We start from the raw sequence: 27,782 nt of genomic DNA on the forward strand, positions 1-27,782 counted from the left end.
GATTGTGGATTTGGGATTTTCATGAGTTGTAAGCCATAATTATCACAATTATGACAAATCACAGTTAAACTACCTTTCTTTGCATGTAATGAGTCTATCTCATATTAGTTTCACCTTTTAAGTTGCATTACTGAAATAAATGAACTTTTGCACGATATTCTAATTTTTCAAGTTTCACCTGTACAGAGAGTGTTTACACATTCTATGTCTAATAATTGCACCTAAAACAGGCACTCTCTTTTTTAAAGCCCAATCTGCTTCTTTCTTTTCCCTCCCTGCCCTTCCCAGTGTAAGCGGCTGACACTAAAGGAGAAAGAGACGGCGAGTTAAAAAAAGGAAAGCAAACATTTCACTGCCATTTTTAACTGCAGTGCTTCATTTGAATGACTATTTAAAGTGGTGGTTTACTTAACTGAATTGAAACGCACCTGCATAGTGAATCACTGACAAGGCTGCCAAAAAGGATTTTCATCTGAATGCCTCGTACAATAGATTCAGCTACAATTTAGATTTTTTTAAAAACACACGCACAAGGGCATTCACGTTTCTGTTAGGAACCTTTCCATTAGGAACTCTTCCAAAGTTTCCGTGCTTATATCCAAGTGAAATGAAAGAGGCTTCAGCCAAGAAATTGCCTCTTTATAGGGTTTCATTGCAACACTATATCAAACATTGCGGTTGTAATTTGGAAAGCTTACTAGCAATCAGGGGATGACCTCAATCTTTTTAACATTATTTCATTTCTAAAAGTGCTTGTTACCATTATATTCAACGAGCTCCATTTTGTAGCTTATCCTCTTGATACACAGAAATTGTAAGTACCAACTATGCAGTTCAGGGCTGAAAGTCCTAAAATGCTTTTGATAAATAAGAAAGTTGTTTTCCATACATATTAGCCTATCTTGGAGGGACACTGGGCAAGAGCCGAGGTGGCGCAGTGGTTAGGGTGCAGTACTGCAGGCCACTTTAGCTGACTGTGATCTGCAGTTCAGAGGTTCAAATCTCACCGGCTCAAGGTCGACTCAGCCTTCCATCCTTCCGAGGTGGGTGAAATGAGGACCCGGACTGTGGGGGCAAGTTGCTGACTCAATTTGCTAAAAAATTTGTAAACCGCTTAGAGAGAGCTGAAAGCCCTATGAAGCGGTATATAAGTCAAATAAATAAATAAATAAATAAATAAATAAATAAATAAATAAATAAATAAATAAATAAGATTCAATCCAAAACAAACCCTCACAGACCTCAAGAACCAAGAACAATTCATTCCGCAATTCCTAGAATAACTGCTCATAATGTACCACAAATGGGAAACTAGTGGCTGTGCTGGCAATGTCCAATCTTTCATGACTGGTCAGACTGAATGAGCTAATAGGAGATGAAATACAATAGTATTTCAAGGTTCATTCTTTCTAAATAGGAAGGCATTTTTTCTGTATATTACTGCCTTCAAAATGAAGAGCAATACACTCTAGCTGTATAGAAGAAGCTATGCAGCAAGTTTTCTCCTTGAATCAAAAACGCAGGAAAAGTCCCCAGTGGCTTAGCAGAAAGAAAGAAACTTAAAAAGGACCTGCCATAATGGATCAAATAGTTAAAAACAATGGTGGGTAGTTTGTACTTTCCGACTTACAAGATTGAAATCAGCTCTCTCAGGTAAACCAGACAGGAAACAATACTAGAGGAACTAATTCTACTTTACTGTATGGTTACATTAGCAGAATCTTGCAAATCTGAAAGTACAAGTACTTGCCACTTTTAACTGCTTGATCCATTAGGCTGTTCCTGTCTATCGTCTGATTGCTTGTAAGGCAGCATCTCTTCTTATTCCCCAAGGGCATCCATACATTCCATTAGAGGATGGGAGAGAGGGAAGAAAGAAAGAAAGAAAGAAAGAAAGAAAGAAGGAAGGAAGGAAGGAAGGAAGGAAGGAAGGAAGGAAGGAAGGAAGGAAGGAAGGAAAGAAGAAGCAGGGAAAAAGAAACAAGGAGGGAGGGAAGGAAGATTTCTGACATTCACTCTCAACATCCCACAAGGAAATCAATGGGAAAGCTGACAGGAAGTTGGAAGTCACTCCCACTCCCATTGATTTTTTTTGTCCACTTGTGTTTCATTAAGAAAATATATCTGAAAAGATGCCTTAATTCTGGAAAGTATAAACATAATTATAAAAGCTCTCGAATTTTAAAAATTGCATTATAAAAGAGGGTGTTTGCTGAATTATAATAAGTCAGAAGTCAATCAGATACACTGCAAGTCTCCTTAAAATATTTCTGGTTTCCTAAATCTGCTTTTGTACCAGTTACTAACGTTCTTGAAGAAAATGCAGAATGAATAGAGAAAGGCTCTAAAGTGTAGAGAATTTTGCAAAAAAATCTATGTGGCTTCATACATCATAGAGAAATTAAATAACTTCGTAGTTATTTAATTGCAATTTATTAAACAAACTATGCCCACAACATATTAAGTCAAAATTCCCACAACATATTAAGTCAAAAATAAATAAATCAGTATAAGTATGTACCAAGCCTGTATTTGCTGGTCATTTGTTTACTTTTGGTTTTCTAGATGATGTTCTGGTTCCTTCATTACTCACACCAATAATACTTAGTTGGCAAATAGTAGTCACCCCAAAATATCCAAACAGTTTTGAAATTCTATATTTGAGTCTAATACCATCTATGGTTTGCTGTTTTCTTTCAAAGAAACTTCAAAATTCTCGGCTCTTTCATTTAAATTATCAAAATAAGAAAATTAATGTGTGAGTAATTTTCATTACGAAATAGCCAGAAGATGGCATTTTTGGAAATATTGCAGTTTACCCATTATATGTTTATGGATTGAAAGATTTGATTCCCCTTTTGGGCTGTTCAAATTATTTTTAACTGTAACACTAATAGCAACGTATAACACTGCTACGTTGCAAGCTATATTGGCTTCCTATAGGCTTCCAGGTACAAAATAAGGGCCTACAAGCCCTTTTTTGTGGATGGGACCTCAAGCATACTCACATTGTCAGATCATGTGGAATGGGCAGGCACAATCAGAGATATATGTGAATCTCTTTGTGGCATGCTTCAGATCTCATCCATGAACAAAAAAAAATGCCATCTAATGGGGACCAAGAGTTGGCTGTTCTTTGATAAAACATCTCACCAGTAAGATTCTAATGGCTTCAATTTAGCTGGTTTTCTAGAAGGCAGATCACACTTTTTTTGAAGTTGGGAAGCCATTCAAATTCTTTAAATAATAAATAAAGGGAACATCAAGCAGTTCATTAAATGTATTCAAGTGGCCCTCCTACTTTCACTTGCAGCTTTCTTCCTTGAAGAAGCTGGTGCCTCATGAACCTGCCATCCTGCAATTAACTAGACCCCAACATACTTCAACATAATTGCTGCAGAACAAGCTTTATGTTCATAATTAGCTACTGAAAAGATATTCTTTTTTTCCCAGGCAGCTAAGAATACTGTAACAGATGTAGAGCACCGTCACTCTTAAACCGCTTCTGTGCCTCTTATCAAATGGTTTCTTTCTGCAAGAGCCTATTTGATGGTTGCCTGGTAGACAGAAGCACAGAGAGAATTCTTTGGAAACTTGAAAAGCCAGAGATATAGATCAACAGAGTTGGAAGGGACCTTGTAGATCATCAAGTCCACACACCCCCCGCCCAAGCAGGAGTTCCTACACCATTTCTGACAGATGGCAGTCCAATCTCTTCTTGAAAACCTCCAAAGATGAAGCTCCCACATCTCCCATGTATCCTTGTTGTGAGAATGTGAATGCAAAATGATAATTGCCCCAGGCCCTAGACTACAAACTGTTTTATTCTTTATGAAAAAAATGACACATAGAATTTGCCTGTTGATAGAGGTTTTGGGAATCTGCTGAAATCAGCTTTTTAATAATAAAGTTTTTCCTTTTAAATATAATATGTTGTTCTATGGACTATGGAATCTCTATAATTCATGGTATTGGACCTGGGTACTTGAGAGATCGCCTGCTGCCAATTACCTCCCAAAGACCCATTAGATCACACAGGGCAGGCCTCCTCCGGGTTCCGTCTACCAGCCAATGTCATCCGGCTACTACCCAGGGGAGGGCCTTCTCTGTGGCAGCTCCGGCCCTTTGGAACAAACTCCCTGCAGAGATTCGGACCCTCACCTCTCTCCAGGCCTTCCGAAAAGCCGTTAAAACCTGGCTGTGTCAGCAGGCCTGGGGTTGATGAGTTCCCTTCCCCTCTCGAATGGTGTGGCTGTTGGTTGTTTTTAAATGCCTTGTATTTGTAGTTTTTGTGTTCCCTTCCCTCCTTGGGTTTGTGCGCCGCCCTGAGTCCCGCAGGGAATAGGGCGGCATATAAATAAAATGAAACCTAAACCTAAACCTATAAAAATGGGGATGATGACTACAGCTGACAAGTTTGATGTTGTAACATAAAGGATTCCACTTTCTCAGGCCTTTTTGCAGGCTGGATTTAGCAAGTGAAATTTAAAAATTTGAATACACAGGCTCATAGGAATAACTGACTGGTAAATCTAATTCTTTTGAGGAATCAACTAAAAGAGGAGATATGTGCAAGGGAAAAAACAGAAATATTGAAAGTGAAAAAGTATTAGTTAGAAAGCAAACTATTTTCTTATCTCTAAATAGCTAACAGTCAAGTTCTTCAATCTTTTTTTGCCTCTATTTTTGTTTCTTATACTTTGTTTTTTATTTGTTTTCTGCTAAATTCTGCTTTTTACAATTTATAATATTCTTCACTGTATTGTGGCTTTCAGGTCATTTTATTAATTTGATTAGCACCAGAGTGATTTAACTTAAAGTGAAGGAAAATATACATAATAACAGAAAACAAAATTGTTAGAGTGGCAAAGTACAATTTAAAGGAAGGTGACAAATATCCATGATGAAGACTGCATACACTTGTACACACTGGCAGATACTTCCATCTATTGTCTTAATCATCAGGTTTAAAGATGGAATTATACTATAACTCAACTATCAAATGGGCTAGGTTTTGCAACCATGAACTGGAATAACTGAATATTCTTTGTTTTCCTCATATTTCTCTCTCCCCACTAAGAGCTTTGTGGTTAAATTTAAGTATTAGTCATTAGATTCCACCAGGTAGAAGAAAACCTCACCTGGCCATATAAACAATTATATGAGAAAGACAAACTAATGTTTCACACATCCTACTTGAATTCAGCCTACAAAATAAGAGAACTGGGAGAGGCAGAAGAAAAATAAAGAAAGACAGAACTGTGATAATCTCAATCTGCTATAGCTTGGCACCCTTCCAGAGATGCATGGATCTAGCTGGCTGGAAATACTAGGAGTTGTAGTTCAATACATCTGAATCATGCTGAATTAGACAAGCAGAGGCAGTGCAAAAGAATTATTCTTTGTCGGATTTTTGTATTCATTTACTGCAGTACAAAGATATATAAACATGAGAAATCTGATGACTGATCCCAGTCATCTAGAAAACACATGTTGAAAAATCCCTCCCCCCGCTTCTGGTGAATCACATAGAATGAAGTGAGGGGCAACGTTCATACTCAATATAACAACACCCCCCCCCGGGGAGGCAGTGCCCACACCCATTGTTGACATTCTGAAAACAACTTAAGCTTGTTACAACTTAAGACTTAGCCCAGTTGATTGATTGAGGGACCCTATCTTGTCTTTTATCTTTTGTTTTTATGGGAGTTTACTATGATATTGGCAGGGTTTCCCCCCCCCCCCCCGCCTCCTTTTCTATGTATATTTTGTACATTGCCAAGAAACCTTCAGGATTGGGTTGTGTTAAAAGTACTTTCAATTAAATAAAGAAATAAATATTCTGAATTGCACCTTCAGTGAACAAAGTGAAAAGAAAGCAGAATGCACTGCTGTAAGGTGACTTGTGAAATGCAGACACATCATTTCTTTTGCATGAGGCCTCTTAATTAAAAATTTAGACTTCAGTGCATCTCCATAACAGGCTTACAACATTCCAAATTAAAGCTATAAACTCAAGCTTGATCATTAAACAAAATTGTTGCTAAGTGAAACATCACAATTTTACGAAATAAAGCTGATATAAGCTGGGAAGATTGAAAATGTGATTGGTAGTATTTTTTTTTTCATGACTATGATAATTGCAACGGGTTGCTAAATGAGGACTAGCTATACATCAGGCATGTGTATTAGAGATAAATAAATCCATTCCTTTTCCTCCAATAAAAAGCTTTGAACTTCATCACATCTGCTTCCATGTTGACTCTGGGCTATACTGTGTGTCCCCTCAGCCTGTCACATCTCACTCACTTACAGGTAAAAATGAACACACACCAGTTGAGGACCGTTGTAACAAAATGTATTCATGATATTTATATAACACTGACTTCACAAGAACTGTAGGCAATTTACAAAATTCAAATCCAAAGTTAATACATTGATCTGAATAATTGCTTAAACAATGGTTTTAGAATTTAACTTTAAACTGTACTGTAATAATAAGATACATAACAACAAATCTTGGTTTACAACCATTATTCTATCCCAGAATCTGCAGTGTTATTGCATCCTAAATGTCAAAAGCTCCATAAGTAAACAAGCTCTACTTAATTACCCTCTTAAAGACTATAAATGCCATTCAAATTTTTAGGGAGGCTCACAAGCATCATATCCTGGTCCCTCATCTCATGAATGCTGGGATGGCTTCATCTTTTAATTCAGGATCATCAAACAATTAAGATATTTAAAATAATACATATCTTTTATCTCCACTAAGAGTAATACTTACCGGTAGTTCTATCTTCCACACCATATTTATGTTTAAACTTAGATAACTCATGATGCTAACATCTCATGCTATGTGCAGAGTTACTGATTTTTCCTAGATTTTTCCCAGATTTGCTTCTTTGAAAATATGGACCCAATCTGACCTAAATTCTGTCCTAAACCTTGTTGCCCACTAGGACAGGGGTCTCCAACCTTGGCAACTTTAAGCCTGGCGGAGCTCAACACCCAGAATTCCAGGAGTTGAGCTCCTTCTGGGAGTTGAAGTCCGCCAGTCTTAAAGTTGCTAAGGTTGGAGACCCCTGCACTAGGGGACAATTAAAGATTACAAAATTATTTGGCTGCTCTAGGTATACACCTGATTTGATCATTTAAATGTCAAAAAGTGTATTGCATGAAGTTCACTGTCAGAAAGTTAGTCCATTGATCTAAATAATATATACCTTGCTTAAACAATAGTTTTAGAATTTAACTTAGACTGTACAGTAATCTAAACGTTTACCCTTCTGGATCAACCATTATATTTCTACTAATATTTTAACATGACTTTATAACTTTTCCAGAAGTATGTGTGTATATGTGTGTGTGTATAAATTATCTCAACTTTATTATTTTTTAAATCAGTTATTGGTGACATATTGACAGTGATGATGGCAGCTTTTTTTTTACTATTGTTTATGTCTAATTTCTAATTACTAGCAGCTTTCCAGTAGTTAACTCAACCAATCAAGTAAAGTCAACAAATCAATAACAAGACCCTAACTCTTTTTTAATGTTAGGTTATGACTTTTTCAAATAAAACCTTTTCTCTTATTTCAGCAAGTTCATCCTAATATTGAGATTTTAAAAAACACACATTCTTGAATATAATGATTTTCATAGTTAATGTAACAGTTGAGACAGCAAGTGCCAGTGCTTTGTTGCAGCAATGTTTAGTAAATAAAACAACAAAATGAAGCATGTATTTGGACAATTATTTCACCTATTTTGAAAAAAAAATAAAACAAATTCATTCTGAAACATTACCCCAAAGCAAATCAAAGCATTCATAAAACATTCTACTATTCTTTGTTTTAAACATGGCTACTGCTCAGTGTACACTATTATGCCTTCAATTGTATCCAGACCTTCCCATATTTAAAGTGCACAGAAATCAGGAGTGTTTATTCCTAAATAATATATTTGGCTGCATTTTGCCCATTTAATAACTTTACAGATTTTATTTATATCCTATTTCCTTCCACAAGATCAAAATAACATATACAGTTCTCAACTTCTCATTTTTATTCCAGTAACCAATTTATGATGTAAATTAGGCTAAGATAAGTGAGCTTCTTTACTAAGTAAGAACTTGAATCTGGATCTCACCAATCTAAATCAAGATTCTGTTTATTATCCCATATTGGCTTTCCCTACAAAATCTAAACATTCTTTAAAAACTCTGGCTGAACACCCAGAATGATTTTGAAAACACAATGAATGACCAACTGAAAAGCATGTAAAATATAGTGGAACACAATTATGTTAAATTAAACAATTTTATCTTGCTCACATTTTGGTTGGTACTCCCCATTTTTATTTATTTTTATTCATTAATTAAATTTATATGTGATCCATCTTGCTAGTCTTCATAAAGCAGATTACTTCAAAAAAAATTATGCATAAAGAACAAATCATAATGAATTAAGACAACAAGATACAAAGCACACTGGAAGTTAAAGTTAACACTCCTTGAAGAGTGTTCGAAGACTTCAGCTAGTCCAGAATGCAGCCGCGCGAGCGATTGTGGGTGCACCTAGGTACACCCACGTTACACCTATCCTCCGCGAGCTGCACTGGCTTCCTATTGGTCTCCGAACACGCTTCAAAGTGCTAGTCGTTACTTTTAAAGCCCTACATGGCATCGGACCTGGTTACCTGAGAGACCTCCTCCTGCCAATTACTTCTCACAGACCGATTAGATCGCACAGACTAGGCCTCCTCCGGATTCCATCGGCCGGTCAATATAGACTGGCGACCCCCGGGGGAGGGCCTTCTCTGTAGCTGCTCCTGCCCTTTGGAATGATCTCCCCGCTGAGATCCAGACCCTTCCGGCCTTCCGTAAAGCAACGAAGACCTGGCTGTTCTGGCAGGCCTAGGGCTGTTGAATTGTCCAGCCCCACCCTAGGTTGTGAATGTTGTTGCAATTTTAAACTGTTGTTTTTATTTTTTGTATCCCCCTTCCCTTTTTTTATTGTAAGCCGCCCGGAGTCTTCCGAGAGTGGGCGGCATACAAAACCAATAAATAATAATAATAATAATAATAAAATAATAAATAAATAAAGTACTAACAATGCATTATGGACAAAATATTCAATTTCAATCCAATCAAAAACGTTTCTACCAATCCATCAAAGGAGAGACTGCAGTGAATCAGTCAACACTTGAGATGGAAGAAACAGTGCAGTTTTGGGTGCAGCTATGGGACAACCCAAAGAAATATAACAAGATATATAACAATATAACAAGAATGCAGCTTGGATAAAGGAGGTGGATAAGAATATAAAAGAAGTTGAAATGAAATAAGTCTTAATAACAGCAAAATAGCAGGAAAAGGACAAGGAAGATCAAGCATTGGTCAGTAATAGATGAACTGCATGATTTTTGGTTGAAACAACAGATAGGCCTACACTCATAACAACATACAGTATATTTAACATGATACTGCAAGGACATGAAATTGAAGGTTGGTTGACATCTGATAACACCTACCTGATAATGAAAAATCCAACAAAAGGGGCAGGCAACTATAGATCAATGTCCTGCTTACCAATAACTTTTAAATTGCTAACTAATGTTATACTTGATGCAGTCCAACAGCATCTAGATGAAAACAAGCTCAAGTTCTACTCGAGTAGAAAGGAAAGGACTCAAAGGCATTCACACACAAAGACATGTGCAAAGTATGGCGGATATTCAATGGATCAAATGTGCCTCTCTAGTGCCTTGAAAATATTTTGGCTGATATTTTTTTTCCTGTCCCCAAACAGTATACACTGTATTTTCTCCAGCCACCGTTTATATCACACCAAAGAGATACCTAAGAAAAAGATTTGCAGCAGTGAATGGAGAAAGTGATAGATTATTTAAATGCCATGGAAGAAACATACTTTTAAAGAAAATGTTTTTATTAGGTTTTCCAACCTATTATTATGAGTTTTTACCACAGATTCTGAAAATTTTGCATGGATTTATTTTTAGAAGCAGAAAAACCTTCTGAAACCAATGAGTCATATGTATCAGCAGAAACCCAGAATGCCTTTTCTTCCACAATTTGCAATATTTATTTTTCCCTTCCATTCATTAATAGGCAGGGAGTGTATCAAAACAGACTAGTAACAAGAAATATTCCCTCTGCTTCATTGGAATAAAGCAATTTTGTTGACTAATCTGTAAAGTAATGCTTACCCCAAGGGTAAAGGCTGGTAGAGATCTGGATTTGAAGGGCAAGTGTGATTTGGAGCATATTGTCACATAAGGAGCACCTACTCGGAACATCTTAAAGTCATATTCCACCTGATGTGTAAAACTTCTATTTATTCAGTATGGAATATGCCTGTGTTTACAGACAATAAACAAAATACAGTTTTCAGTCGGCTGTTTGGTAGACACAATGAATCCGCTGTAGAATCCTATCTAACTAATCCTATTTTAAGCAACAAAGAAACAGGATAATTATAAATCAGAAAAAATACCAGTAGTAACATTGATAAAACTAGTAGATTACACTATTAGATTCCATTTTCAGTCATTGGTGAAGCAAAAACAATAGGACAAATACATTGTTACTTTGTTTCCCTTTGGTAACACGTGCAAAGACCACAAACAATACAACAAACATTTTGCAATTATTTTATGTATATCAACAAACTCCATACAGTAAGGTATATTATATGCCTCAGTTACATAAATACGGCACACATCATGCTAGTTAGTTTGAAGACAAAATAAAACCCAGGACATTGGCAATTTACAGCTTTATAACTAAGAGTAAGCTGTGCAAATTCGTCATGTGAAAAAAAGACTGCTAAATAACCACTGAATGTGAAGCCATATGAGTGTAAGGGTACTTAGTTTTAATCTATTGCAGTCAGTTAGAATTAGGCTGATAGTGCTGCCTAGGCCCACTCAAAGCAGAAAAATGTTCTAGTGCAGCGGTCGCCAACTTTTACGGCTTGGTGGCCCAGCGTGTGTGTGTGTGAGGGGCAAATCAGCCTGTACAAGCGGGCTCCGTGCTGGTCTGTCAGTCATAGAAGTTGAGCTGTGTATGTGCATGCCAGTCTGTTCACATTGCCCAGTTTCGAACAGGCATGACTTGTTAGTGGGCCACAGCCTGAGGGTTGAGGACCCCTGTTCTAGTGCATCTGTTTCCTGCAGGCCATGTTTTATTATTTTTTTATTTCAACATTTTGTATTGTAGGCTGTCTTGAAAAGTGTTTTCTCACATATTTAATGGCTCAGCTTTGTGGAAACCATGGCTAGGAAAAAGCCCCAGGAGTTTTCAAGCATGTAAACAGATGAATGTTAGGAATAAAAACCTTCTACATGTCCTAAAATTACAGAAGTGCAATTCTTCATTTAGAAGTCCAAGTGTCAGGACCCATTATGGTAACAAATGAATAAAACATACTAGGATCAAAAGGGGGAGATGAGGCCAGGGAAAAAGAGCAGAAACAATCCATAATTATCTTGTAGATATAGCGCTTGTGAACTAAAGACTCTTGTGCAAACCCATCAACTCTGTTCCTTGCTATGTGCATTTCACCCTGAAAGTATGTTATGTATGTGCATTAAGTATAAATCCGAAACTGCTTGTATTTTATTAGTTTAGCATAATAGGATGTCTACCTCTAACACATCTACAATTCTGAAGTGTAAATAGGATAAATAGATTTGAAAGAGGTCCAATCTGAAAGATAATAATCACTTTACAGCTCTGTCAATTGTGTATTCCTAGTCAAATTCAGGAGAGCTGTCACCAAATGCCTACAGTACAGACAAATGTAAGCCCCCATTACATGAAACCTGACTGTAAGTGACATTCCAGCAGGGGCACAGCAGATTTTTGTTCCAAACACACAGCCCAACAGCAACTCGGCGAGGAAAAAAACAACAACAATAACGCTATAAGATGTAGGGCATTATTTAATGAGGAAGGAAGCCACAGCAGCATAAATAACTTCTTTCAGCAACAAAGCACTTCTCTCACAATAATCTTCAAGTGGGTACTCTCCTACTGCAGATGACTTAAATTAAGGTAGGCTGTGCTGCAGTCGACCTGTGAGTCAGCAAGAGCTGCCTGTAGGAAACTGCTGACATTTTTAGAAGGCTCACAAACAAAAGTGTGTGTATGTGTGTGCGTGCATGTATGCTTGCAAAGATACCCATGCACACATGGGTTTCTACTCAGGAAGCGTGGGCACACATACCATTAACATGTAGAAAACCAGTAGCACACAATTTCTCATTTCCTTATTTACATGTCCAATTCAAAGAAATCACCTCTGAATGTTGGCTATAATTAGAAGCTGCATTAAGTCCTTCAGAATCAATTTGTTTAAGCATATAAAACAGCTCAGACAAAAGAGAGTAACTTCTCTTTTTGAAAAGTGAAAATCTGTCCTGCATGAAAGCAATATGCCCTTTTTATTTTTAATGAGTTGGGAAATTTATTTTGAATTAGAGCACTCAAAAGTATTAAATACTTCATCTGGGAGATTATTTTATAAGCAGAGGTGTAAGGTTAATTTCTAGAAAGATTGATGCTGGGACACAATCTCTCTTTATAACAAAATCTTGTGACCTGGAAGACCCTTATCTAATGAAAAATGGAAGGAAGGTCACACTGACTCACTAATAGAGAAAATGCAATCTGTACTTGCAGATTATTACAATGTCACTCAAAGTCTTCCAATCTTAGATTTGCCAAAAAGGCAAGTGAGAACAGGAATATTGCAAAATATAGCTCTCTAAGATCTCATCATAAAAGCTTCACTTAAGAATACTTACAATTTCAATATACTCCACAATATACAGAGTCACTCTTGTATTCTTTGGGGAAAAAACATGCATTTATGAAATATGTATTGAAAAGGGCATTCTACCATTCATAGGAGAATTGGTGTAGCATAATGAATATCCAAGTGATGGAATAGAGAAGATTTTTCAGAAAAATATTTCCACAATCCTTTTTTAAACTAAAAATGCACTGTTTGAGGAGACTAATAATGTAACAATGAATACTACATCTGTTAAAGTTCAGCAATTTCAATTGTGTAAATAACCTGCCTCCGGGAAAAATATCCAACTTACATATTAGAAGTATATAAACATCTAACATCAACCCCCAATCAGAAAAGGCCATTGGGATTTTTTTCCTGTTTAATAATTTTCTGGAAACGTTTGTTCTGGTGGATAGAGCATTCATTATGGTCCAGAAAATATAAATATAAACCACAACATCAAAACATATTAGATAATCTTGGACAAGCAGTTGTCTTTCTCAGTTATTTTAAATTTAAAATATACCTGGAGTAATCATGAACAGAGTTATGAAAACCAATAGGACAACTTTATAATAAATTACTAGTTTTTAGTGGCTCTACTTTATGTGTGAGGTAAGATCAGATTCAACACAATTGTATATTATTCCCTACCTCAATAGACAGGCATTCAAATACTCTGAGCTCCATACAGAAGGGCAGGGTTGAAGTGGAACAAATAATCATGAGACACCTTACAATGTGGAGCTACAAAAGCATAATGAGATAATGACAAAATGTCTTTAAGCCATCTGAGCCTACACGGTAAGACTAGGCACAAAACAGAACATATACAAAGGAATGTACATCTGCTGATTTCTACAATTGCTTAAATGTCACTTAATAAATAAGCTTGAACCTTTAATTTCTGTACTCTTAATTAAAGTGTATGATAAAATATCAAAAACAGAATATATCAATTTATGATAAAGAGTTGATATCTCCCTAGCATCATTCATGAATACCAATGGAAATGAGTTCAGTCTAGATATGGATATGAGAAGCCTTAATTTAATTTATACTTGTGTAATTAACAATCACATAACCAGTTTTAGATTTTTTTCCCAAGAAAATGAATATTGCAACCGTAAACACATATTTAATACAGCAGAATTTATTTGAGAGAAACTAAGATTGTGTTATAACGTGAAAAGCATTTACAGAATGTAAAAGTACAGAAACAATACAGGCTACCTAAATCTCCACAGGGAGAGGAAAATTATCTATTTTAAAAACTTTTACTCTACTCAAATAAAGCAGGAACTTAGGGTTTATTTTTTAAATTATTTTTCCTTTAAAGAACATGTACTGTGCATTTTCTTTCTAAACTTGGTAAATGTTCTTAGATTCAATTTCTGTTTATTATTGATCACAACAAAAGGTACACATTCCTCTGCTTGTTTGCTTGCTTGTTTGCAAATGATAATTTCTGCTCCAGAACTGGCAGCCTAAATATGATGCTTTTCAACAAACCACAAAGATGCTTCAGTCTAACTAGAAAGCAGAATGAGCATGCAGCAACTCAGCTGGCTAAACTCATTAATTTTATATTTTCTTGAGGCAAGCTTCAATATGGGTACTTAGTTCATGCAGCTGCCAAAGGAGGGGGAGGAGGAGATACTCAGTGTACACGAAACAATGGCCAAGTTTTGCAACTGCTTAGTAAACATTAATACAGATGTGGCAAACTTTAATCAGATTTTAGAATGGAAAGATGGGGAATTTAAATAATCCAGAATAATCTGTTATTGTGTCTGACATAAACTAATAGGAAATATATCAACATATTAATAACATATTAACTTCAAACTACTGAAACACCCTATGAAGATTCTCAATCATCCAGGTTATGGTTGTCTCAAAGGTGCTTTTTCAAGAGGCAACTGGACTTTCTGGAGAAAACACCTCTGGAACAATACTGAAACACCCACATCAGTTTCCTAGTAAAGCTCATGGTGCTAATTATTATTGCAGGCTACTTCCAGATAAGTCATTATATTTGAAGGAGACTTGGCTGATCAAAGACATATCAACACATTCATAAAGGATATAAAACATTACATATTGAAACATTATCCTCAAGCATTATCTTCATATTTTTATGAAACTATGATGCTTCTCGGTATATTGGGATGTAAGGACAAACAAGAACCAAATATAGAGGAACAAAATGATAATAAATTTAACACTAGGCGTTTCATAAAGGCCTTTCTTTTAGCATTCCATTATTGTTCCACGATGTTTTCTGCCTGAGCCGCTTTTCACATCTCTCTTTTCGAGGGGTGGGGGGAGAATTGGCCTTTTCTTTTTAAATATATTTTAGTCTTTTTTCCTTGTTAGGATATTTTTATAATATACTACCTAATGTCTCTTGGGATTTAATTTAATTAATTATACAAACTCGCAATTAATTAGGAAAGTGACCACTGCTCATACTAACAGTGAGATTGCTGTTAGCTATATTCTTGAAGTGCCCACTGGCAATATAACAAGACCTGAAACTTTGCATAGTGTTCAGTTTCCCCAAAAGCTAGCTGTAAAAACCTAGCAGATTCAAAAAACATCGATCAAGTTCTTGATCTTGGTACCAAAATCTTTAGGAATCAAGTTCCTGACGCTTCAGAATCCTTGTGACTCTGATGTCTAGAAAACCATTTTTTTTTTTTTTGATCTGGTAAGAAAGAGGATGAGATGGCTATGCTGGTGGTGAATAAAGCTAATTAGATATCAATTTGGAATATCAAAGAATTGGGGTCTACAATTCCAAAATGGGAAAGTTCAGCTCTAAACCCTGTTGCCTAATTGAGCAATCTAAAGTGAGAAATACCAGCACAGGCAAAGTAGAAATATCAAACATATCTTTTAGGCACACACAAATTCAGAATGCTTTTCTCTAAACACTAAAGTTCATGCAAACTCACACAGCCATATTAGTAACATTTTATTTTTATTTTTTACTCCTCAGTTTAAAAATCTTTTTTTTTTTTGGCAATGACTTACTGGATAGGCAACAGCATTTAAAAAAGGCAGTCCAACCCCAACTTTAGACATGTGAAAATAAAGGTAGGATTTTCAGCAATATTTAAAATATAATACATAGTTACATTCATTTCTGAGTTCATATATATTATTTTACTGTACAGCAAATTTAAATCTGAAACACTTGAGAACTGTTACAGAAGCAGGTGCTGTAACTTCACATGACATGAGAAAGCATCAAACGTTCTATTTGCCCTCATTACTCCATCATAAGAAAAAGTCTCATTAACATACATTCCTCTTTTAGATTGCTGTGATTTTATAACACTTTGCTGGAAGTGAGTAAGCATGCACTGGATTGCACTGTAAAATTTCCCACACATCTATCTAGTGACAAGCAGCAGCATGGAGTCATTCTTCCAGTCCTCAACCTGTCTCTCCCGCCTATACTTTCCAAACATTAATTAGAGCTAGATTTTTATCGCAAATGTTGTTTGCATTTCTGTGCTGTAGTTCATCAATGGAACTCAGCTGAAAACACCCAACATCTCCACACCATTGCTGAAGGCACTATTTGTGCAGCTTGAGAAAAGGAAGCATGTCACAAAACAAGTTATCCTCAAAACTCAGGATACAAACAATCAATCCAACTTCTTATTCCCACACTTATAATAAGGTGAGGTTTTAAAAACACCCTTCTGTTTAACAATATTGATTTCTGAATACTAAGAGGAAGTTTTTAAATGTGAGGCAGATGCGATGCCTTCTAGTAATGTCAGCATTCTTTGAAAAAAATCTTCCTGTGTTGCCACACTTTATTTCACTACTATAGCATTTTATAATAAAGATTATCTTAAAATCCACACATGGATTTATGCAGGTGAATGCAACTATCCAAAATGCTATAGTAGTAGCAATTCTCATAAAAATCAAATTATATCCCCATATCAGAAAGATACATGAATGCCTTTCAAATGGGTGAAACAATTTCAAATGTTTTAAAACTAATAAAGAAAATTGTTAACACAGTGGATTTAACAAGAGATCCATGTGAAGGAATTCAAAATATTTTTTTTTTTAAAAAAGCAGCTTAAACTAAAATTTATGCTTAAATTCAGCTGGTAGAACTTAAGGGACACATGCCTAGGACCATAGGTAAATACTATTTCCCTGAAAATAAGACCTGTTCTGAAAATAAGCACTAGCATGTTTTATACGTGTGCCTAATATGAGCCCTACCGTCAAAATAAGTCCTACTTGAGCACCTGCATTCCGCCTGGTTGCTTGGAGTGCTGCGGCCACGAGACAAGGTGGAGTGGGGGTGGAGCTACCCCACGTGCTGCGCATCAGCTTACCTCAGGGGCCTCACAGATAGGACATCCACACCCTAACACCTGCCTCATGGCAGCAGCACCAATAACCATGTGCAGCAGAAGCCCATGTAGCCGACAGCCACTTCTTCTGCTTGCTCGCGGCTGCAACAGAGCAGGAGGCTAAGTGGTGTGCTGGTGTCACAGCTACGAGGCAGGTGTCGGGGCATTGGTAGCTTGGCTGTGGGGACCCTGAGGTAAGCTGGTGTGGGGCAGCTCCACCCCCACCTCCTCACAGCGATGACTCTGGTATGCTGTGTGGCCTCCTGCCCCACCACGAGCAAGCAGTAGAAGTGGGCCTCCCATACATGGGAAAAAATAAGACACTCACCAAAAATAAGCCCTAGTGATTATTTTGGGGCCCAAAAGAAAATAAGACCCCTCTTATTTTTGGGGAAACACGGGTACTGATTCATTCATACACATGCTTGCATACAAAGTTGAGAATGCTAGGTAGATAAAAGTCTCTCTCCTTACTCTTCTCAGCTTGTTCCTGACATACAAATTTTGCAGCTGCTTTCAGTAGTCATGCCTTCAAAGGATTTTATGGCTAAATTTTGGGTAGCTAATTTCCTAAAAGATCTTGTTCTTGCAAGACTTTCCAGTAGGATTGCAGAGCGCTCTCAATTATAGATCCCTGAGCTGCAGACACTCTAGGTTTTGCATTCAGATAACTCTATGATGGGTGGGAGGGGAGGGGCTTTCAGGAACTGAGGCTTTTAGAAATATCAATAACTATGGAGTGGGAAACCAAGTAGCAAAGTAACTATGGACACCTGCACATCTATATCAAACACAGTATTTTACCTGGTAATTGCAAAATTTTACCCCAAATTTCAAGTATGGTTTTCAAATTAAGCAAGGCTGGTTCTTGTTTAAATTTTTAACTTCAATTAAATTACATTTGATTTATAAATATACAAAGAGCAGTTCTGCTTTAAAATGGAACAATTATCCCTTGAGCGCACAGGTAGTCCTCGGTTAACAGACATTTGTTCAGCAACCAATTATGCTGAATGAGACATGTTGCAGCCATTAAAGTGCCCTGCAATCACATGATCACCATTCTTATTCAACAATAAGCAAAGTTAATGGGAAGCCCAGCAGATAGTCACAAATGGCAATCACTTGGCATCACACCTAATGACTATGTGGGATTTGCCTAACATGCTTAACAATAGCATTGCTAAGTCATAGAGTATGTTCCCCTGTGTCCAGTTCTTGTTAACTGAGGGCACAGATGATTACCATGATTTTAGGGAGAGGACATACACATTATGTTCAGCTAACTCATTGATGTAATAATGCTAATCAAAGTTTAGTATTGCTCTGAAAGATCCTATGGCTACATAGGAGCAAAACATCCATCTAATCAGCATCTCGGTTTCTTCATCATTGAATTACATGGGAACTATATCTGTCTTTTATTAAGGGTATTCCATATAAGCATATTTTATATTAGATATATTCTATAGGTTTATATTAAATTCTTATTTTTATAGAGCAACAAAGAAACTAGATCTGTAGTTTAGGATCTTTATAGTCTAATATAATTTCTACTCAGAATTATGTCCAATTGTACTAAACAGGTTCAGTCTCAGACAAATTAATACAGGATTGCAGATTCAGAAGACAGTAAAAAGCGTTACATAGGAAGACAAAAAGTAGGTAATGCAGTGGCTTATTCAACACTGTGTGTGTATAGATATCTCACTTAGTACGCACCAAAGTTTTTGACCCATCTTCTGAAATCATACAATAAAAATAAAGAGGTGGCATGATATAAAATAAAATTTCAGCTTCTGACACTGCATTTAGTTATAAGAATGCCTCTGCATTTTACACAAATCCACAGGCGTGTGAAAAAACATTCAGATCAGAGGTGGGTTGCTCCCGGTTTGGGCTGGATTGAGCGAACTGGTAGTGGCGGTGGCGGGAGGCTCCACCCACCCACCCGCCCGGATGTTTCTGTGCATGCGCAGAAACATCGCGCACACGCGTGCACGCGCACACACACACACACACATGAGCGAATCAGTAGGACCAGGATTTGCAACCCACCTCTGATTTAGATGCTGGGCAACTGTAGCTTGGGATTTTGTTAGCAAGCAAATTCACCAAATCAAAGTTGGTGGTAGTAGAGAGCATCACTGGAGCACAAAGGGGATGGTAAGAAAAAGGTACTCTAGTGTAATGTTTTTTTTTTTTGGTGTTCTGTGACTGTGCAAGTGTTAAGAGATGGTGCCGATGGAAGAGGAGTGTGTGTATGTGTGTGTGTGAGAGAGAGATGGACTACAATGAACCAGCAGTTTTACAGGAAAGAGGGAGCACATTCCAGAAAGGGGACAGGGACAACAGGCAGCACAGCCCAGAACTGGATAGGAGACAGAGGAAGAGAGTTAGGATAGCGACTTCCTAGAATCTCCCAGGCTATATCCTTTACGGTGAGAGTAGTAAGGGTTCAATCTGGCAAGATTCTGTCTCTTGTGTGTAAGCTGAATTGTTCTTTGCCATCCTTGAGCTTAGACTGACAACAAGCCTTGTCATAGCAGCAAGAGTTTCACAACATTCCAAATGTATCTTTATTACTATACAGTCACTTCCAACTCCTTGAGATCCAAAGGCTATCACTTCACCAAGCCTGTCAAGAATTGAGTTTTTGAATATTTGTGTCTAGCTGCCCTGTGCTCTTTTTCAACTGCCTTTGATTTTTGCACATTTCAGCGTCTCTTCAGATGATTCTTACTTTCACATTATGTGCCCCAAAGACCAAAGTTAATGTTCCTTATTAAGGCTTCCACTTTAGTTTCTAGTTTTACTTGTCTTCTAGTAAAATCAATTCAGGTCTCCACTAGTACAAAAATATTCCCTAAATTGGGGGCATTAATTTACTAGACTCCAGGAGTCTTCTAGGTAAATTTGCATAAGACTTCAATGTGCTGTCCAATGTACGGACTTTAGCCTGTCTTTAAATGCTATAACATGTTAGCTTACAAATGCTACAGCTCACAATTATTTTCCAATATAATGTTCAAAAATTGTGTTTCAAATTGTTTCCTCAGTTTAAAAGTTTATTCCATATTGAAAGCCTGATGAATTCTTTCAAACTTCACTTAAAAGCGTTTTTAAAAAGACAGCCGCCATATTACAAAAATAACCTGTTCCACAAAAAGAGAAGCACGATTTCATATTTAGCTTACTTCATATCAGGCACTGGAGTTAGCTATGTGGTTTGTATGTTACATTTGTAATAATCTGGGAAAATCACTGTAGTTAACATCTCTCACCTTATACCTGAGTCAGTGGGGGAAAGGCAGAGCCTTTCATTAGGCATTATCTTCTTCAAACATCCCATGAGGCAAGGAAGATATTTCAGTGGGAAGTAATTACCCTTTGCTGTGCAATTCAACAGATTAAGGTGATAGAGAAGCCACAATTAAAAACTAAAGACTGCCTATTGTAAAACAAGAAGTACCCAGCTATTCTCTTCACAAAGATGCTTCCTCTAATTAAAATCACTTTGCAGCTCAGTTGCTATAACTAATCAATACATCAAAAACTTAGCAATCAGTGTCGATGTCTGTAAGCATACTTACACACACACCAATTGCACTTGCCAAGGGAAAGAATGAATACGAGGATAATAATAAGCTCCAAAAAACAATGTCTTTATAAACACACAGGAAGGCATAGTAGAGCATTGTAACCTCACCTCCCCATGAAGTGGTGTGTGTGTGTGTGTGTGTGTGTGTGTGTGTGTGTAGGAACTCAGCGCTGACCAGTCTGACATCACAATGCATCTCAGAATGTGAATAGGAAAATCTAATGGGAGAACTGGGATCGAAGCCCCCCCCCTCCCCCCGGAATAATGAAGCTGTCTTAATGTGCTTTTTGCCTGTACAGGATAGCTTGAATGGGTTATCTGGCAGGAAGCCTTTAGCCACCCTGACTGAATAATAAACAAAAACGCACTCTTCCCCCATCCTTCCTTCTCCCCCTATTATTCTAGCCAACGCCAAAAGGAATCCGAGCAGTTCCCTTACACACCAGCCCCTTTCTTTATTGCAACTTGGTATCTTAAGGCACGGCGAGCTTTCCACACTCCTTTCCAGACCCATTACGCCCTTACTGAAGTCCCCCAGATAGAAGGACCAAACTACAAGGCACCAAAAGGCACGGAGCGTAAAACGACCGGTTCCCATTTGCTTGCAATGGGTAGGTACCTAGCGTCCTCTCCCCTCCCTCCCGACTGGATAAAAGGGCTTCGCAACCTGACAGCTGCTGGGGGCGGGGGGGAGAGGGAGCGATCTCTCTGACACCCCCCCCTCCCACCATTCCTTCTGATGCCAGACTTACTATTCTGAGCTCCTCCTTCTGCAGCTCCTTCAAAACAGCCACCCCTCTCTCCTCGGCTTCCACTACTCTCACTCATCACTTTTACTCCAGCGCGACGGGATAGACACAAGCTTTAATGCAATTAAAACTGACCCGCCGTAATCCGCTCTCCCACTACACACACACAAATACACACACACAGAGACACACAATCCCATCCCATCCCACCCCTGCGCTCCTCCCCAACCTCCTATAAAAGCTACTCTTCCGTGGGTTCGCTAGTAAAAACTAAATCGGCGCCGGTCTTGCCGTCCGCAGCGGGGTTGGCGACTAAGCCGCACCGGCCAAAAAAGCGTGGCAGCATTTTCCAAGTCCACGTCCAGCAATGCAAGCGTGCTCCTCGCTTTGACCCAGGCGCATCTCCCGACAAGCCAAAAACCGCGTTTGTATATGCGTGCTTGTGTTCCCGTCACACACACAAAAAAAGCGAAATAAAGCATCCCAGGACACACCAAACTTCACCTCCAGCCTTCGGAAAAGGGGGAGGGGGGAGAGGAAACGGGACGAGAGGGGGAAGTGGGAGGAGGGGGCTCACCTCTAGCACCGTAACTTTCGCTGCCTCCGCGCGTTTCCCGCCAGTGTTTTTCGAAAGGGGCGAAGAGAGCCGACCCCAATCTTCTTTTTGAGGGCTCCGGTTTGCTGAGGCGGTTCTGGCGAAAAACGTGCATCGAAAGAGTCACAAGCCGATTGCTTTGCAACAAATCAGCAGGAGCGGCGGCGGCGGCGACCAAAAACAAACCCAGCTGCTGCTGCTGCTTCCCGAGGCAAAGTCTTGCAGAGAAAAAAGGGGGGAAAGGGAGGGGGGAAAGTAACACATATGCATATAAAAGGGAGGGGGCGGGGAGGTGGAAGAGGGAAACTAGAGGAGAAAGGAGGAGGAGGAGGCGGAGGCTGCAGCAAGAAGGGTGAGGGGAGAGAGAGTGTTGGGGGTGGGTGGGAAGGGGAGCCAGACAGAAATTGCTCTGTCGCGGGAGCGCTTCGGGGACCGTCTCTGCGCAAGGCGGCGGCTCGTCGCTGCTCCTGCAGCCCCTGTTCTGTCGGCTGCGCGGACTCTCCCCGTGGCTCGCGCTCTTCCCAAAGGAACGCCGCCTACTCGCCTCAATCGCTACATTGTTGACATTCGCAGGCTGACATCATCCTCCTCCTCCTCCCGCCGCTGCCGCCGCCGCCACCACTACCGCCACACGCGCGCGCGCACACTCACACACACACACACACAGTCACACAAGGAGAGTAGGAGCACCCCGCCTTCTCCCCCATTCACAACAACGGCGCGCAAATCGCGTACCGCCTTCTCCTCATGGGGAGGGGATGGGCCGAAGACCGGCGTAATCCTTCTTTGAGAATAGGGGTTCTCTGCGTGGACGGTTCTCTCCGAGGGTTCCTGTCGCATGCGCACACCCTCCAGTTTCTCCGGCGCGACGCTTTATCGTTCTCGGCTCCCTCCTCCTTTTGTGTTCGTGCAACTTTTGAGAGGCATACTGGGAATTGTAGTCCTTCGCCCCCCCCCCCCCCCACACACACACAGAGACACCCGTGCTGCATGCAGTCGGAGGAAAGCTGAGTTGTGATGCTCTGGCAAAGAGCACCCGAAAGATTGTTGTTAATGCCGCTTTGGTACCGCAATTAGTTTTCTTTGATTTTTTGATGTAGAGATAGGCAACGTTGCGCCCGTGGGCACTAATACTCTTCAGATAGCATAGCTCCTTTGTTGCTTGGAAGGCTCTTTGTCCCGACTGACAATTTATTTTTATTTTTTTAATTAAAAACTTAAATAGAAACCTGTTATACTATAAAATAAAGCACAACCTTATGGTAGGTTTATTCGCAGGAATGTTTTTGGGCTCGACAAAGAACCCACTAAGATAGTTGTGATCATTCTCAGCCTTTGATCAAATTCACCTTCTGGTAATGCTTTTTCTTTTGTTTTTTTTATGACCAGCCATAAAATACAATAAAATAAAAATAATTGTGTGTGTGTGCCAACAGCATGGTCTCAACATTTGTGCACTGTGCCCCAAATGACAGCTTTCCTCTGTATTATTTTTTTTAAAGCGTGATTTAATTGTCTTCAGCATTAATTAAACACTTTTAATAAAAATGACTCAGCATAAAACAAAACAATGTACTAAATGGTAATAAGTGATATGTCTTGATTATTGACTAATAAAAGTCAATATAAATGGAGAAGACAGGATAACAAACATCAATGGCATGAATACATATCCTTCCTGGCCATTTTTGTAAGGACTTATTCCAAACGGTTGGATTAAAAAAATCCCTGCCCCCACAAAAATAGATTATATAATTTGTATTATTAACAGCAGTAGCAACAACAAGAACAAAAAAAAAGGGCTAAGCCAAAACCAAGGTAGAAAAATGTCTGAGGTTCCAAATTATGTTGGACTCCAACTGTTGCCCTATTAAGTAGAAAAAGTAGGTGTTTCTAATGGCCCATTAGAATCTGGACTTTTAGACCTGCCATAAAGTTCTTTAATTTATAAATCAGATGTGCTTTGTTACAGGGTAGATTATAAATGTTTCTTTTAAAAATAGGGGAAGTATTTGTTTGTTTAGTTCTCACCACCCAATACCAGAACTTTGTTTTTAAGATATTAACATGATGGCTAATTGGCATTCCTTCACTTGAAAGAGAGCATCTCTTTTGGTGCAACACGTATGCATCATCATACAATGCCAGCAGATGGCAGGCATTGGCATCTTAAAAGAGGCATTTCTATCTATTCTGCCCATATAAATTCTTTCATTTTGGATCCTGCTTTTTTGTGATGACACTATAACTTATCCTCTTTATTGCACCATTAGTTTTCCATAACTCGTATTTCATAATCGAGAGTGTGCTTCTAAAACTTACGACACATAGAACTTGTGGTTTTATATATTCAGAGGTATACATATGTCTAAGATACATGCCAACAGCGAAGCCAAGAATTATGATAAACAACACCCAATAATTCCAACTGTAGAAAGGATCAGATATGATCCATTTGCAACAGCCATGAAGACTGACCACAAAAGTTAAATTAGTTTAGCATAGAGCCAAGAAGATATTAATAAGGTTTGCAGATTACACTAAACCACAGTTTATTCAATGTTCATTACTTGCCAAAACCCATCAAACCTCCTTTGGATATAGTGCAAAGGATGAACCCAATCAGACCCACCAGTTATTGCTATTTTAACTAGCCCACAGTTTTTATACTGAACTTTGCATAGAAATGCTGCATATCTTTAAGAGAGACTGGTTGTCTGTAAAAAGAGTGTCCTTCCAGAAGTAGAGCTTGAAAGCCATAAAGAAGACACTCTATTAAGCAATTAATGGGTGTGGATATTGGAAGATCTGGAGTATCGGAACCCAACCTCCTATGGAAAGGTTTGATGCTCAGATCAAGCAAGATCTGCCTTACTGCATTTAAGCACTTCTGAGGAGAAATGAATGGGATTATATGTCATTTTGGAAATGCTGCAGCATGGAAACCAAGGTTTATCTGACTTGCTGTAACTTTCATGGTATTCCAACTAACATGCTTCATTTTTGTTAAATGCACATGCATGAAGATCATGAAAGATGGCTTACATGTATGTTAGGATGAAATTTACGACCAAAAAACATGTTTATTCCCCTTTGTACCACCATAAAGGTGATTAAAGAGATTTCAGCTATGTTCAGAAACTTCAACCCAAAGTATTTAAAAGAAACATGTAATAAGTTAAGGCTAATAACATTTGAGTGGAATTAGGACAGACATCATATATGCATCTACTTTTGTGTCTTTTCTATTGGAGACACTGAAAAAGTCTGAGCACATTTGAGCACAGGTAGTCCTCAAGTTACAACAGTTCATTTAGTGACTGTTTAAAGTTCTAATGGTACTAGAAAAAGTGACTTATGACCATTTTCACAGTTATGACCTTTGCAGCATCCTCAGGGCCATCTGATTTGAATTCATATACTTGTTCATATTTATGGCAGTTGCAATGTCCCGGGATCATATGATCATATTGTGCAACCTTCTGACAAGCAAAGTCAATGGGGAATCCAGGTTCACTTAACAGCCTTGTTACTAACTTAACAACTACAGTGATTCCCTTAACAACTGTGGTGAGGAAGGTCGTAAAATGGGGCAAAATTCACTTAACAAATGTCTTACTTAAGAGCAAAAATTTTGGGCTCAATTGCAATTGTAAGTCGAGGACTACCTGTATACAGTGTCTTAAAATTGTATTCTTTGGCATCTTCAGTTCAAAATTATTTTTTTCTGCATTTGAATTCATCTAAGCTTTTATATTCAATTTATTCTTCCTGGAATTTCACAGAAGAGCAGACAATTGGCTAAACTTTAGTATGAACAAATTTGGTCTTCCTTCCTTCCTTCCTTCCTTCCTTCCTTCCTTCCTTCCTTCCTTCTTCCTTCCATTATTATAACTACAGCAGATGAGAGAAACCTATTTGCAAAGATATGAAGATACTAATGAGGCTAACGCAAAATATTGGAATAATAAGACTGAGTGAGTAAAAAACAAGAACTGATGTAGGTCAATGAAAAGAGGAAATTGGTCAATTATAATATGGCTTGATTTATGCTGGCAAAATCAGAGAAGGGAGGGAAGGGAGGGAGGGAAAGAAGGAAGGAAGGAATTTTCTTTCTCTTTCCTTCAGACTAAGGATAACTGTATCTATGATGCAAATATTTGAATTTTTAGAATGACTCAGAAAGGGGGAGCATTGTACTCTTTATGCTTTGGTATCCTTGGCCAATGCCTATTTAATCCAAGCTGGTCCTAATAGTAAATCTAAAAACATTCTCCTTTGTTCCTATTAGTTACCGTTAATCCACTGATTGAGCAAAAGTGAGATTTTAACAATAGAAAAAAGGCCTTTAGGGTAGAAAAGCTTTTTTTGCTGCCTTTTATAGTGCTTTTATGAATACATGATAACTCTTAAAGTATACAAATACGATGTGAATATTTTTTTATAAATTAGAAAGGCACATATATATAAACATTATCTCTCTCTCTCCCTCCCCTCACACACAGAATGGTGCACATGCAGAATGGTGCAATGTGATCTTACTATTTATAATCCCCCTGGTAACCATGGATGTGTTTCTATCCCTGAAAAAATTAATTCATACATCTGCTGAAATGGGGTATATTCAGAGGTGGTATTCAGCTGGTTCTCTCCAGTTTGGGAGAACCGGTAGTGGCAGCTGCAGGAGGCTCCGCCCACCCGCCCCGACGTAATGCACGAGCACTGTACATGCATTCACATTTGCAAACCATTAGGGAAGGGAAGTGAATCCTACCACTGGGTATATTCCATGAATGCTTAATGCCTTAATAATGTGGCTAGTCTTTAAAGTATCGTAATGGACTTCACCGATATTTAGGTATACATGATTGGATTGAGATGCAATTTCTTGAGCAAGCATTTTTGGCTTAGTACTATTTATCTAGTAAAAGGACCCACATAGAACTTTAAAAATCAATGTTCTGAATCAACACAGTACTAATAAGTAATTGTCTTCAAGCAATAATTTAAATGCTAGTTCATATGTATTAGAAGGGGTTTTAAAAACTCTTTCATTGTTTTAATCCACTCTAGCTTGAAATGTAAATGTTTTGATTAGAAATATCAGCTTTCTTTGGTGACAATTTCTTACTATGTTGCTCTGAAGTTTAAATCATTCATTGTTTGTTTGTTTCTCTGTGTTAGAGGCATTCTGATTCATGAAGAACTAAAATATTAAACTGGGTGGCAAGTTGTATCTACCAGCAGTGTCAGCATTTGAAATTTAGAGGCCCTCATCTCAAGAATAATACAATTTGTTCTGTAAGCCTTCTCTCTCTCTCATGCCTCATCAGCAATCATTAATCTGAGGTTATTTCAGAAATTATTTGTGATAATAAAGAATCTTGGATTTGTATAAGCTGAATGAGTGAAGCAGTTTTTTGAACAAAAAGATCACAAGGAAAATATATCTCTAAAGAAAACAGTATTAAGGTTCACAATCCTAAAATAATATCACAATAGCTCTGTCATCTTTTTGTCATATTTTCCAGAAGGATGTTGACTTTTCCAAACTCCTTCCTGTTGGTTTTCTTACCTGCCAAGAGTCAGTATTCCTTCGAGGAAATACCTTACTGATTACTA

The 27,782-nt window shown here is 38.1% G+C and overlaps 1 protein-coding gene across 1 annotated transcript in view; it reads right to left on the reverse strand.

Annotated features, from left to right (window-relative positions):
- The window catches only part of BACH2 (BTB domain and CNC homolog 2), a 201,838-nt gene extending 179,072 nt beyond the window's left edge, over positions 1-22,766 (reverse strand). The window contains exon 1 of the mRNA XM_032217059.1: positions 22,143-22,766. The gene's annotated coding sequence lies outside the window, so the exon portion shown is untranslated. The remainder of the gene's footprint in view (positions 1-22,142) is intronic.
- Positions 22,767-27,782: the final 5,016 nt, after the last annotated feature.

Source organism: Thamnophis elegans, chromosome 4, assembly GCF_009769535.1.
Source record: "Thamnophis elegans isolate rThaEle1 chromosome 4, rThaEle1.pri, whole genome shotgun sequence".
Classification (NCBI taxonomy): Eukaryota; Metazoa; Chordata; class Lepidosauria; order Squamata; family Colubridae; genus Thamnophis; species Thamnophis elegans.